Source organism: Furipterus horrens, unplaced genomic scaffold (assembly GCF_987537825.1).
Source record: "Furipterus horrens unplaced genomic scaffold, mFurHor1.1.pri manual_scaffold_12, whole genome shotgun sequence".
NCBI lineage: Eukaryota > Metazoa > Chordata > Mammalia > Chiroptera > Furipteridae > Furipterus > Furipterus horrens.
In genome coordinates this window covers 34,068,561-34,081,204 of record NW_028327182.1, presented here as the reverse complement: position 1 = coordinate 34,081,204, position 12,644 = coordinate 34,068,561, and the positions used below count along the sequence as shown (strand labels likewise).

At 38.7% G+C, this 12,644-nt stretch overlaps 1 long non-coding RNA gene across 1 annotated transcript; it reads right to left on the bottom strand.

Moving 5' to 3' along the window:
* Positions 1-2,923: 2,923 nt before the first annotated feature.
* LOC149996012 (uncharacterized) lies at positions 2,924-12,527 on the bottom strand. The gene is made up of 2 exons (XR_016507408.1): positions 12,350-12,527; positions 2,924-3,192 (listed from the first exon to the last, which is right to left on the bottom strand). It is a non-coding gene; the product is annotated as an uncharacterized LOC149996012 (long non-coding RNA).
* Between the last annotated feature and the right edge of the window lie 117 nt (positions 12,528-12,644).

Here is a 12,644-nt window from a genome sequence, read left to right as displayed (position 1 = left end):
CCAGCTTGAGGCGGGCGGTAGCTGTCCAGTGAGGTGCGATGACCTCTCCCACCGTTAGAGGAGACCCCTGGCGCTCGTTTCCTTCGCCAATCGGATGAGCTTATAACCGGTATCTGTCTCCTCCCGTGTTGAGTCGACATCTTGCGATGACGCTGGAGTGTCCTCTCCAGTGAAACTGAAGCTACAGAGCCTGGGCAGGGTGATATGGAGGGTCTGCTGTTGCCCATGCAGCAGACCCCCCCTCTCTTCGCAGCTGAAGGGTCCAAGGGAAAGACAAAGTCAATACAGCTTGGCTTCAGGTGCGCCGCAGGAGTTGCCGGTGTTGACTACAACGTCAAACCGCCTTAGGGACTCCGGCTCCGGATTTTCTGTCGGGGTTTACTCCCTTAGCCTTTCCCCTGAAGAGGTATGCCGCAAGGCAGCGGAGGTTTTTTGGAGTCAGAGTTTTCCTTCTCTGATTTTAGAGATGTCCTTCCTCTTTCCTCCTTTACAGGAGTAGAGATGGCCCACTTGGTGTCTGAGCCACCTGCCCCCTCCAGGACCTGATTCCCTGATTCTGATCAGAGGGGGATGGGTGGAAGGCTTGGGCTTGATCAGCTCTCAGGAGTCAAGGTGGTGGTTGTATGAGGTATCCTGGCCCCAGAGGGCATAGGTGATTCCAAAGTGCACAGAGTTCCCTTCCCACTTTCCTTGCCTGCCTTATCCAAATCATATTCCTATTTATCTGTGGCTTCTGCCGGCTAACGGTCCAGGGAGGCGGCAGAAGCGGCAGGAACCGCTAGGCGGAGAGAGACCAGGACCTACTGCTGTGCATGAAGTTGGTGTGAGAAAAGGTATAATCTTGAACGGAAAACGAAAACTCGGGCAGAGGAAATGGCGGCAGGCGCCCTGCCTGAAAAATCCGGACAAAAGGCGCGGACCTCCGTCCCCGCCGGTCGGCCGCCGGGGTCCTGGCACTGCCGCCCTAATCTGTGCCCTGCCCTGGCATCCCTCCTACGCTTACCCCTTTCCCATGCCTTCTTGCAGTTACGCAGATTATGAAGAAAAGTCTACCATATGAATGAAATAATAACATGGGAGGCATTGCTTGGATAAGTGCTATAGCAAGAGTGACAGAAATGGATAAAATAAAAATAAATAATTGATCTCTGACACCAGAATTATGCTTAGGGATTTCACAGAAAGAGAAAGATGTTTAACATAATTCAGTTTTCCCTAAATCTAGTCATTCACAAGACACTCTCACAATTTTGGCATATTCACATACTTCGTGTATTACTCTTTGCTTTGCATGTTGTTTTTCTTTTTAACAGAACCACTTTTAAAAATCTTATATACATTTAGACAGGAAACTTTATTCACTAGTATAAATGGAAAAGCAAAATGATGTTGCATAAATAGAAAGTAACTAAAAATGAAAACAAAGCAATGTTATTAAATTATAGTTAGATAGTGTTGTCTACATAAGATTTTGACCTTAAGGCAGGCCTGCTATATTTTTTGTTAAAAATGGAGGTTGGCAGATGTTAGAGATATGTTAGAAATACTTGCTCCAAACTGACACCTCCTCTTTGAGGCCTTTAGACAAACTGAAAGAGATTTAGAAAGGTGGACAACTTTCTCAATGTGATTGATTCCATAAATATTTATTGTTATTTAATACCATGTCCACAAGCATGATAGAAATAATATAAATTTAATAATAAAAATCTAGAAATGATCTCCATCTCCACTTGTCCCATATGCTGGGAATGGCATATTGGTTAACAGGGTGATCTGAGTTGTGGGTAATTTAAAATATAACAAATTTTTGGTTTGTATATATTTAGAAGGAATACAGCTGGGACAGATATCTGTTGGAGTGTCTACTAAGGTAAATACTCTTTTGATTGCCTGTGTAAAATGTGCCCCCGCCCTCTGACCATGCTGACTGAACGCTGTAGTAAGCTTCTTACCCATGCTGTGCCAGAGCACTTCTCCTGAGGACTGGAACTAGAATATATCAACTCAGGAGGTAAGGAAATACCTTCTTCCTTCATATATTGTCATGGAAGTTGGGAAGTAAAGAATAGAAAGATGTGCAAGGAGCAGCAGAGATGTCAAGACTGAGTTTTGCGTGAGAGTCCAGTGGCTTTCAGCTATTGCTTCCTCTCCATCTTAAGGTCCACTACTTTTCTGCTCTTGGATTATATATGGCCCTCTGTATCTTTATACATTCTATTTCTTTTTGCTTAAGTTAGATGCTATTGAAAGCAAAGAGCCCTAAGACAACATCTGTTGCACTTTCAGTGATATGTTAAAACTATTTAATATAGATTTGGAAATGTTCAGTGAAATATTAAAGGTATTTGAAGTGCTCCTTGACTTATAATAAATGATTAAGTGAAAAGGATATGTAGGATACCTAGGTCAAGTAAAGTATTAAACTGAAGAAACAGTATTTCAAAAATATAAATATGACTTATGACATTCATAACAAATAAAAGAGAAATATCATGAACTGAAATATAAAATACATATCATGAGAAATGTTGCAGTAATTAGACAATAAAATCCTTAACAAGGGTAGAAGGATCTTCAAATTTATATAGCTGCCAACCATATTGCACATATATGTGAAATTCCAAGATTTCGTAGAAAAAAAGCCACATAAATTTACTCTGTCATATTCTTACTGCTTCTGTATATTTTTACAAGAGTAACACATGCTAATTTTGGAAAACGCATATTCATTTATAGGATATAAAAAAGCTACACTAATTTATGCATATGTTCTCTCAGTCTTTTTCTTGTAACTCATTTTGCAGTATTTATGTCCAATTATACTCATATTCTGTTCTATTTTGTACTAGTTGACAAAAACCACAGTTGTTAGAGTGGTTGTGACATGGGCTGTGAAAGAATTCACAAAAAGAAGACAATGGAGAGAGTAAAGCTTTTTATTTACTCTCCAAGAGGGGAGAGGGGCTTGGTGTGGAGCCATAGACCGGCCCTGAGGGGTGAGGCTTTGAGTTTTTATTAGGTGATTGGAGTGGTTGTAGAGCAAGATGTTTCAGTAGGTCTTGTACAGGCTGCAGCTTGTTTTAGTGTTACCTTTGGGTGCAGAGTGAGGTTGTTGCGGTCTGGCATGTCCTGTTTCATAAGTTCCCAGAGCCTCTGCACCTTCAGGACACTTCCAGTCATTTCCTAGTCCTGAGGATAGAGGTTCATAAACAAGAGTCAGCCATGCTTTATGGGTTCCAGCTAGCTCTGGCAAAGAGGGCCTGAAGAAGAAGCTTTTGTCCTACTAACAGTGACCACCTAATATTTAATTTTATGAAATAAAACATATGATTCCTTCCCTGAATGATCAGAATAAAATCTCTACAAGGGTAGAGACCCCATTGGTGTTATTTACTGCTATTTCCCCATGCCTAAGACTTAAGTAAATACATTTTTGTTAAAATGGTATTTGAATAAATAGACAACAGGATCAGTCAAGAACACATTAAATACATAGCACAAACTCAAGTTAGTTAAAAATTTGTCATTTTACAGAAGCAAACAATTGTTTTAGAGCTGGAAGGATGATTTCCACCTTTTCTGAAGTTGTACTGGCTCAGATTTAAAGGATTTTGGACTTTCCTTGTTTGGTTAAATAAGTCATTTTCTTACAATGTACAAACTGAAGGTAGCATGACATTTTTCACTTTAAAAGCATCTTATTTCTGTAAAACTCAGGTAATTTGTGTATTGCTCGTGTTTTCTAAACCATGTCTTCTAATCCTGACTCTCTCATTCTTGAAGGTATACCTAGTGGTGTGCTATTAAGTGTTTAATAACTGGCTCTCCAGAAAAATAAATAAATGAACAAACCTGATTTGTAGCATTTGCCAATTCCTGTGGTATAAATACAGCATGGTTAAACTCAAGCTAACAACATGATGTGAATTCTGTGTTTTGGAGATGTGTTTGGCTTTCATAACTGGCTAGGATCTGGTTCCTTCACACAATTGGGTTAAAAACAATAGTCATTTTAATAATGAAAGTATAGTATCACTCATAAGAGCTCAGAGGTTTGGTTGAATATCGTCATAGCACTCACAATCAACTAGGTATGAGCAATTTAATGCTTTTGTCCTCAGACACAAGCGCAGGGCTCATGAGTGCTGAATCTCACCTGCAGTGCCTGGCACAATGACTGGCTCACAGCATGGACTCAGTAAATCCTTGTTGAATAAAAGACTGGTTTTTTCATTTAGCTTCATGGTTTTTTAAACTTCTTTTTATTTGTTGAATCCTTTATTCAAATTAAACCTTTCATCAAAACGCAGTGAATAAAGCAGATAAAAGAAGTGCTGTTCTGCTTTGAGTAGGCTTGAGGACCTAGACTCCAGCTTGCTGACCCTTCTCTTTGCCCACTACTATGGTTCTTGAGGCACAAAGTGAAGCCATTAAGATGCCTTAGAAAATCCTTTGAAAACCATCAAACCATTCTAACTGCTTGGATTCCTTTCTATAATGTTCACACCAGTTGATCATTTAACAGAGGCTTGAATACTTCCATTGCTGGGGAACTCACTGTTTCTTAGGCAACTGTTTCCTTGTTGGACTGCCTCTACATTAAAATTCTTTATTATACTGAGCTAAAATCTTCTCTTTTGTCCCCAGGACTACACTCTGAGACTGACAAGAATGAGCCTAAACTTCCTTCTACATGAGTCTTTCAAATTTCTAAAGGTCACTCTAATAGTTCCCTTTTTTGTGCTGCTTTCCCCTTTATTTTTTTCTTCCTTGTTCTTTTTTCATATTGATTATATTTTGATTATATTAACAATAGAACAATATACTGTAGAAAGTAAAAGTATATTATTATTAAGTATCATGTAATATAACAGTGACACTACTTGTTTTGAGATATTTTAAATGTAATAAAAAGTATAAATAACAGAAAACATTCATATTACTACTTAATGAACAATAACTAATATATTGTCACACTGCTTCTATTTTTTTAAAGAAATAAACTCTACTGGTACAGCAAATAATCCTCTTTGGCAATTACCCTCAGATCCATTACCTTTCTTCCCCACTTCAGCCAGAACTCTGAGTTTTTTGTGCATTCCTCAAATCTATTTTCATACTTCTATATACATACATACACCTCTATAATCCAGACATAAATATACCTGTGCTGTCCAGTATGTAGCCACTAGCTAATGTGGCTATTTAAATTTAAGTTAATTAAAATAAAAATTAAAAAATCAGTTCCTCCATTGCACTAGCTATATTCCAAGTGCTCAGTAGCCAAATGTGGTTAGTGGCTACTATAGTGGACAGTGCAGATATAGAACATTTCCATCATTGCAGATGAAATGTTTCAATGATTTTAGGGTCTGTGTGTGTGTTTTAATTTGGCATTATATTATTGGCTTGCATTCAACTGATATATGGAGGTCCAGTGCATTCCTTTAAAATGGCATCGGACATCCTATTTCATAAATGTACCACATTATTTTTTCCCCCTATTTCTCCCCAGCTGGACATTGGAGTTGTTTTTTTCTTCTATTCACTGATACTTCAGTGAATATCTTTCTCTAGAATGAGTATCTAAAAATTAAAATGTTCTATCATAAGGTATGTACATTTTCAGTGTTTCTAGATATTGTAAATACTCTCCTATGCATAGTGTATTAAAACAAACAAAAACTTCCCATATATTTGCCAACATTTGATATTGCTTACTAGTTTTTGCCACTGGGTTAGGTAAAAATGGAATTTTATTGATACTTCTTTGCTTTTTTGATTATTAATGTGGTTAAACATTGTCACATATTCATAAACTACTTACATATTATTTTTGTATGTTGTCTATTCATATCCGTCGGCAGCTGTCCGTCTCGAGAGACGATGGTGTAGCTTCTTAAGAGTCTATCTGCACCGCCGAGAATGGCTGTGCAGTCCAACTCAGGAGTGACACGGTATCTGTCTCCTCCCCTGTTGAATCGACATCTTGCGATGACGCTGGAGTGTCCTCTCCAGTGAAGCTGAAGCTACAGAGCCTGGGCAGGGTGATATGGAGGGTCTGCTGTTGCCCATGCAGTAGACCCCCCCCTCTCTTCGCAGCTGAAGGGTCCAAGGGAAAGACGGAGTCAATACAGCTTGGCTTCAGGTGCGCCGCAGGAGTTGCCGGTGTTGACTACAACGTCAAACCGCCTTAGGGACTCCGGCTCCGGATTTTCTGTCGGGGTTTACTCCCTTAGCCTTGCCCCTGAAGAGGTATGCCGCAAGGCAGCGGAGGTTTTTTGGAGTCAGAGTTTTCCTTCTCTGATGTGCCCTGACTGGAAGATCGAACCAGCGACACTTAGCTCGCAGGCCGACGCTCAATCCACTGAGCCAAACCAGCCAGGGGTTCTATTCATATACTCTACATATTTTTCTACTGGGATTTTTGCCTTCTTAATTATTTTTAGTAATTCATCATATTAAAACTTGCTTTTATTCCATTGCTCTACAAATATATTTAACATATCTTAGTCAACAGATAGTCCAGGGCCTCCTTTCTATCCATTGCTTGATTAGCAATGTTTGAGATGGTTAGTGCTCTGTCAAGGTATGGAGTGAGGATGACCACTACGATCAGAATCCTTCTTCCATACTCCACCAACATTCTCGTTGCACATATAACATGAAAGAAAAACATTTTTGATTAAAAACCACTAATATATCATGGTTGTTTATTGTCATAGCATAACCTAGTTTATCCCAATGGCCACACCCCATTTCTTGTACTTACTAAGAAAGACTTTTTGTAAAGGAAATGAGGCTCATTTGATATGATTTACAATCATAGGATTATAGGAGTTAAACCACCGTTAGACGTCAGCTATTTCAATTCCACTTATTAAATATTTATCTCCTAAATCATAAATTCCAAAACCATGACTAATGGGTTAACAGCAAATTCCCTGGCCTTGAGTTTGTGGAACTCCACTGCTTTTATTTATTTATTTATTTATTTATTTATTAGTTGCTGGACATTTAGATTGTTTTCACTAATCGGTTAATATGAGTAATGCTGCTATGAATATCCATGTATGTTTTTGTGTGAACATGTTTCCATTTGTCTTGGGCATATAGCTAGAAGTAGAATTGAGTCATATGGTAACTTTGTTTACTTTCTAAGGAACTACCAAACTATTTTCTAAAGTAGTTGCATGATTTTATATTCCCTTTGGCTATTATGAAGGTTTTAGTTTCTCCACATCCTCACCGACACTTGTTATTGTCCATCTTTTTAACTACAGCCATTCTAGTGGGTATGAAATATCCCACTGCTTTTGATTTGAATTCCCTAATGACTAATGATGTTGAGCACCTTTTCATGTTGGCTATCTTTTTTTGAGAAATAGCTATTCAAATGCTTTACTTACTTATTAACTAAGTTGTTTTTTATTATTGAGTTGTAAGAGTTTTCAATAGGTATTCTCAACACAACCTCTATTTTCACCCATTCTGTAAATTTTCACTGTCTTGATGGTGTCCTCTGAAGGACCAAAGTTTTAAATTTTGATAGTCCAGTTTATCTAATTTTTTGATTTTTTAATTTTGCTTGAATGTCACATCTATTGCCTAACCCAGTATCATGGTTTATTAACATTTTCTTCTAGGTGTATTATAATTTTAGCTCTTACATTTAAATCTGTAATCAATTTTGAGTTTTTTTTGTATATGATGTAATGAAGTAGTCCACATTTATTCTTTTGTATGTGGCTATCTAGTTGTTCCAGTAGCATTTGTTGAAAAAAAGCCTTTTCCCTTTTTTTATTAGAAGATTTTATTTGTTTTTATTTTTAGAAGGAAGGGAAGGGAAGAAGAAAGAAAGGGAAACATCGATTTGAGAGAGAAACATTGATCTGCTGCCTTTCACACTCCCCCAGCCAGGAATGGGGCCCACAACCCAGGTGTGCGCTCTGACCAGGAATTGAACTGGCAACCTATTGGTTCACAGGCTGGCACTCAATCCACTGAGCCACACCAGCCAGGGCTCTTTTTCCTTTCTTAAAACAGAAAATATTTTTCCTTGTTTCAGGCTTCTAGCACATTTCTTGATGAGCTCAGCAGTTCTTCAAGGCTCCCTAGCATTGGCTTTGGCAAGTCATTCATGGGTTATTTTTGTATTCTCTGGAATGTAAATGGCCTAAGGACAAACAATTTATTGTGCCTGAGAGGGGATAGGTACCTTCATAACCTCATATTTTGTTGTGTTTTCTATTCCATTTACCCACAGTCTTCTACTCTTTAGTCTGAGAAACTTTTCCTTCACTGAAATGATAGGGGCAAAAAAGAAGTGAATGGATTCTCAGTCTCTCTTCTGTTAATTTATACCATTGACTCCGAATAAACTTAACACTGCCTTTCTGCCCTCCTGTAACCAAAGCTCTTTCGTTATCTTAGAATTTTCCCCAACTTTCAGCTCACTGCCAGACTTTACATTTTCTGTAAATCAATAACTTTTCTATTAAAAATGGAAATCCACTTTTTCATCTAGTCTGCTGTTACCATTTTTCCATGGCACTAACTTATCTATACAGATCTTATCTATAAGGTCTGTGACCGGAAGAAGTCCAGTCATTGTTAATATAATGAGAACAGTCTGCACGCCATCAATGTAACTTGGCAGCCAGGGAGAGTGGACTGGAGTGTGCCTGTGTGAACAATGGTGACTTAACTCTACTAGTCAGTGGGAACAGTAGACACCACTGAGTGAGCATGTGTACTGTGTGGCCATTGCATTCAAATGACTGAGCAAGTGGAGCAATGAATCTGCATCGAATTTTGCGTTAAGCTTGAATATTCCTCTGCGGAAACTGTTCGAATGATTCAGAAGGCTGCAGCCATGGGCAACTGGTGATTGGCAGCTTCATCACTACCATGTAGCTGCTCATGCGTCATGTCTCACGTAGAGTTTTTTGGCAAAACATCAAAGCACCCAGGTGACTCAGTCCCTCTACAGCCCAGATTTGGCACCCTATAACTTCTGGTTTTCCCAAAACTAAAGTCACCTTTGAAAGGAAAGAGATTTCAGACCATTGATGAGATTCAAGAAAATACAACAGGGCAGCTGATGGTGATTGGGAGAATTGTGTGAGGTCCCAAAATGCCTACTATGAAGGGGACAGAGGCATTATTGTCCTATGTACAGTATTTCTTGTATCTTGTATCTTTTCAATACATATCTCAATTTTTCATATTACATGGCTTTCTGAACAGACTTCATAATTCCAATAAAAAATTTTTGATGTGAAGGAAGTATTATAATCCATACATTTTTCCTTTTTATTTTGAAAAACTTTACAGTTAGGGAAAAGTTAAAAAATACATATTTTCAAAAATATATAACATTTTAATAATATATAATGACATATTTGATACATTTAATAAATATATTATTATATATTTATTAAATATGTACTATATATTTAATAAATATAAGTATATACTATCATGACCACTAGGACTCTCCAATTAAATTCACCCATTTTTAACATTTTGCCATATTTACCTTCTCTCCCTCTTTCATACATACAGGGTGGGACAAAAGTGGGTTTATAGTTATATGTGAAAGTTTATTCTTGTATTATTATTTATTAATTATTGTATTATTTTTCAAATGAACAGCTTTAAACCCACTTTTGCCCCACACTGTATATACATGTATATGTATTTTTTATATAAATATATCTATATGGGTAGACATATCTATATAGACACATTCTGAATCATTTGAAAATAAGTTGCAGCTATCATAACTCTTCAGCCATAAATGTTTTGGCATAAAATTTTAAAGATTAAGGACAATATCACATCTCTTTAAGATCAAGGGTTGCATTTTGTTGCCATGTCCCTGAGTCTCTTTAATCTGGAAAAATTCTATTTTCTTAAAAAAGATTACAATGGCTCATTTGAACAGTCCAGGCCAGGTTTCTTAGAGAATATACCACACTGAATTTATCTGCCTTTTTCCTTATGTTTAATTTGTTCTAATACCGCCTATATATCCTTTAAATTTGTGCTCATATCCAGACCAATCCAGACCAGGGCTTCTTAACCTTGGCACTATTGACATTTTGGGCCAAATAATTCTTTGTTGTGGAGAGGTTGTCCTGTGCATTTTCAGATGTTTAACAGCATTCCCAGCCTCTACCCATTAGATACAGTAACAGCCCTCTCCACCTCCCTTCTTTATCTGTCCCCCTCTCCCATTAAGACAAACAAAAATGTCTCCAGACATTGTCATGCCTGGGAGGGTAGAGGAGCAAGGTGGGGATTTACCCCGATGTTGGAAACCACAGGCTAGAATTTTGATTAAAGTCAATTTAAACAATTTTGGCAAGAATAGTTCTTAGATGATATACTTTTCTAATTGTGTAACATCAGTAAGCACATAATATCAGATTGTCCCATTATTAGCAATTCTAACTTTGGTCACCTGTATAAGCAGTATTTTTTTTTTTAAAGTAATGGTATGTTCTCTATTTTATAAGTTATGGATTGACACTTTGAGAGCAAGTGAAGCTCCTGTATTCATACACTCTTTCAGCCAGTGGCTTTCAGTATTCTCCTATGAACTATGCCTGAACTGTTTGTGATTGATTTGGAAAATAGTGATTTTCTAATTCTATTATTTGTTCTACACTTAATCTCTAGTATTCCTCTGAAAGAAAAATTTTCATTCTTCATCCTATTTTAGTGGCACTCTGAATCCATGCATTTTCTTTATCCAATTTTTAATTTAATTTATTATTGTAATTTTTCTTTTTGATGCTCATATTGTCCCAAATATCTCCAGTGGCAACCTTCAACTCATTCTTTAAAGCGTATCTTAAAAGCAAGGGAATTCAGTGTTTTGTGGAGCATTTTATTTAAGTAACTGTGAGTACCACACAATGGTAATTTCTTATTTTGTTATACTGCATATGTGAATAATCGTGTGAAGGTTGCACTTTTAATCAGTGAAGATTTCTGATGATTAGAACAACTTATTTTCATAACAATTATTAGCATTTTAATTTGGAGTTATCTATTTACTTCAGAATGGTAAATCTTTTCCTGACTTCTGTATATTATGACTGATGCCTGTACATTGAAATATACTTGTAGCATATATATGGCCTTTTATACATACTCTATGCAACTGCAAGTTGTAGTGAATACAATTGGGTTACTCCTGTTTCTAAAAGTGCTTGGGATCATATTACAATAGTATTAGAACTCTACAAAGCATCGTGATTTTGGAACTATGACTTTTGGGAAGCCCGAATGGCACAGCTCAGTTAATATGACAAAAATCTATAGTAAGTAATTTTAGCTCCACCCCAGACAACTATCCCTTTCCTTCTGTAACAGTCCATATCCTCCCCAGGCCCAGCAGCGGCTCTGCCCAGTTCCGCAGCCGGCTCTAAATCTATCTATGATGATTGCTTTAAATAAAACCATTGCGGCAACAGGATTTAAGTTCTTAACAGTCTCACCCAGGGACGTGGCAACTGACGTCAGGGCCACTCGAGCCTATTTTTCTGGGCCCCGCAGAAAGACCATAGAGGGCGGAGCAAAGTTTTAGGGAGCGGCTCCCGGAGACGCGTGCCTCCTGATTGGCTGACGTGAGTTTTAGGCACCCAATCACACTAGAGCGTGCCTCTCCGAGCCTCCGCTGCGCATGCCTACTCGGAGACTCGCCCTTGCGCTTCAGAGCATTAGGGCACCAGCCCTGAGCTATGGGAGCTAGGTCTGGGTGTGCCTCAGTCAACGTCACAGGGCCGTACTTGGACAGGGTCGGGCCCAGTGAGAGAGCGGCGAGAAAAACGAGCACTGACCCAGTTGCCTGGTTTTTCCACATCTCTTAAGTGCTGGTTTTCTTGGGTTGACCATTCACTTTCATTGTGGTGTCTGACCAGGACTATGTGATTTGCCTGTAGGGGTTGGAAAAAATCGACAGCATTCTTTCTTTTGCGTCCAGGCAGACAGAAAAGCAGGATGAATGGAAGGAGATTTTATGAGAAAGTAAACTTTTCCTACTCAGCGTGGGCTTGGGAAGGAGTCTTACTGCGTGAAACATGGCTTTATAAACGTGGTCCTGCAAGCGCTCCCTCGTAAGCGACCTGTGAGTCTCAATGCTAGCGTTATCCTGCTCTCTGAACTGACCGTCTGTAAGCGCTGGAAACGCGGACAGTTACTTTCTGCTCTACACAGAGCCTCCCCAACTAGTTTCCAAGGCGTGCAACTTAGAAAAGTGACCCAGAGCAAGAAACAACCAGCCTTTGGTGGAGAGCAAAGTCTCGTAGTCCTTGATAGCGAACTGGCCTCCTACCTCCAGGCCCCATCCCATCCCGGGCTGATTACAAGCTCTGCGCGCCGCAGTTACCCAGTCTCACACCAGGCCAGCCCCTCTGGCCGGTCGGAAAACTCGGCGAGCGGAACCCGCACGCGGAAGCGCCGGGCGCACTGAGCATGCCCAGTTGCAGTGCCGACCAGAGGAGTTTTTTTTTTTTTTCTTTCTTTTTCTTTTCTTTTCTTTCTTTATTTTTTTACTTTCTTTTTTTCTTTCTTTCTTTTTTTTTTTTTTTTGGTCTCAAGTAGGAAGCCACCCCCCACCCCCACCCCAC